This window comes from Cryptomeria japonica, chromosome 7 (assembly GCF_030272615.1).
Source record: "Cryptomeria japonica chromosome 7, Sugi_1.0, whole genome shotgun sequence".
NCBI classification, from domain to species: Eukaryota; Viridiplantae; Streptophyta; class Pinopsida; order Cupressales; family Cupressaceae; genus Cryptomeria; species Cryptomeria japonica.
In genome coordinates, this window is record NC_081411.1 from 806,029,020 (window position 1) to 806,031,923 (window position 2,904).

A 2,904-nucleotide genomic window follows, 5' to 3' on the forward strand; every position below is an offset into this window, starting at 1 on the left:
ATCTTTGTCACTTGCTGACCACCATCTGATAGGAACCGGTTTCCAATACAATGCTTTCTCTGCTTCTGGTAGCACTGATATGACTTACTGACACTAAGCAGATACATCTTCAATCAGGCACATAACACAGTAGACATCCCCTTTGTCTTCCTTACTAACTTGTAGCAGCCCAAACTCTGTCGATCATATCTTCATCCTATGATGAGATCTTCATTCGGTGGGAGTCATGTTGTATGACATCCAACTCCATATTGGTTGCCTACCACTTTCTCCATTAGCTCAACCTTGCTTGCTTACCGATCACATGCTTGTCGGTTGGCAACCATACACTGCCAACATATCACTCACCAGTTGGCATTGCCATAATGCCAATTGTCTCCAATGTGTACTCGCCGGTTAACACCAACTTATGTTTCCAACACTCACTTGTATACCGGTCTCCAATGACCACAATGTCAGTTGACATCCTCTTCTTACCCGTAAAAATCTATATCGGTAACCTGCTATACAAGTTGACATCAATGATAACACAATGCCAACAATATCCCCCTTTGGTATTGATGTCAACACATGTAGTATCTGATATACTACAATTTTATCTCCCCCTTTGACAATAATGACAAAGGGTATTGCCAGAACTTTCTACCGGTTGCTTCTCCCCCTTTGGCCATTTCACTCTGCATCCTCTCAACCAACAACACTGGAGATAGAGAGCTCAGACACCAACTGACACCAATTGTATATACCAATCTGATACCAATTGTAGAAAAGTGTGTCAGTGAATTTCACTTACCTGTCAGTCAGACTGCATCTTCTCCTCCTTTTGACACATAGGAGGTTATTCTGATACCAATTGTTAATGCTAACACAGATACCAATTTGATAACACTTGTATATTTCTCTGATACCAAATGTATGTTCTCCCCCTATGCAGGTAACTCTTCCTCTTTGGCCATCATATGGTTCAAAAAATAAAGGGATGTAAAGTTGTGAACTCCCCCTGAACCATATATCTCAGGTTTTCTATGCCTGTCGGGTCCTAAACCAGTTCTCCAATCTGCACCTAGTACTGGTAGAGCTGAGTATATGTGATCTACTGATGATATTCTAGCTCCATGACATCCATCATAGCTTATGACATGATCTTACATGAACACATGCCAAACCAAATCACCATCATGTCAACTATCCAACCGGTTGGCCCATAATGATGCAAGCACATGAGATCAGCTACCAGACCAACACAATGTCATTCGGGACTTCTCCAATACCATCTGAGACATGATTTCTTCAAACCAAGCCATCGGAGTCACAACAATGATCCCAGATCACATTGACACATAATCTGCAATACCAGTTAATATCGATACCGGTAACATATTGCTCATACCGGCTTACTATCTCCACCAAGACACCTTCTTCTAATCTCAGTCCTCTTGTGTCTGTTGCCTCTGATCCCAATTGCAGTTTGTTCATTTAACACTAGCAGCAGTGATCCATCTCACATATGTAAATGTATAGCCAAGGCATTAACTACACATACACTACCATCTCATCTTCTTCCTTGTACCGGTACTGATCTTTTCTTTCATTTGTCCTTTTCAAATTTGGGGTTGAATAATATGATCAATATGTAGCTCCCCCTGAGGTCCTACATCTCCTTTAAGCCTTAGGAGATATCTCCTTCAATGGTTCTATTTTCTTCCTTATTCCTCCATACCTTCTTGAACTCACTCCTTTTCTCATTTGTAGTCTTTGGAGCAGGTCTTACCTTCTTCTGTTGATTGGCCTTTGCTCTATAAAATTCTACAGCATGGTCATAAGCATTGTTGTAGAAGCAGATTGTGTTAATGCCAAACAACTAATTAGAGGACCTTCCATTACACCGGTTTGATCTTCTTCTCTTGATCATGTTGTTGTAACCAACTACTAAAACCGATAGATTTCTTGTTCTTGTAGGAACATTTATCCTTTGGTTCCATGTAGGTCTTTGACTCCCATATGATCTATAACCACTTCCATATTGAGCATAGCTATTATACCGGCTACCATATGGCTGAATGTTCTTCTATCTAAATTCATGTCTTCTATGGCCAAGTCCATTACATCTTTGACAGACTAAATTGTCATTTCTAGGAAAAACATTTTGTCTATTCCTAGACCTATTTTTACATTCATTTGCCTTATGGCCATAATCTTTGCATGAAAAATAGTAACTGGAGAAAGAGGGCTTATAACTTACAAATTTGTTTTGCCAAACATGAGACGATCTTACTGGTTTGGCTTCTCCAGGGACTTGTCTTGTGGGCAACAACATTTCTTTGTCCTCTACCGGTAGAAGATCTTCTAGACTGTCTTCTCTTATTCTTGTTGTTGATAAGGTCATATTCTCTCAGGATTCCTTTTCCTTTTGAATTAACATTATTCTTCCTTGCAGCACCGGTCTTCATCCTCATGTCTTCACCAGTTGTAGTCAGGTCTATCTTCATTATTGGAGCATTTATGACAGTGGAGGTATGTCCTTTGTTGTTTCCATTTGTGGAGACAAACAAAATTTCTTTGTTGGAGACAACCTTGCTTGTGGAGCATTCACCGACACCAAAACCTAATCCTTCGTTACCCTCAGAGTGCTTTTATTTGTTCAACATTTTGTCCAAGGCTTCAGTGTTGCCACTAAACTGGATCCTCGCCTTGAGCTCATCTTGGCACTTCTCAAGGTATTTCTGAAGATTATCCATTTCTCCTTTTAGCCTCTGACATTCTTTATCCTTTGTCTCCACTTCAAGCTCCAACTCCTCAAATCTACTCACCTTGGCATCAAACACTGATTTTAATTCATCAGTCATTCATTTGGCTTCTTCTAGTTGAGTTGTCAACATGCAGATATTCTTATTTGACTCTTCA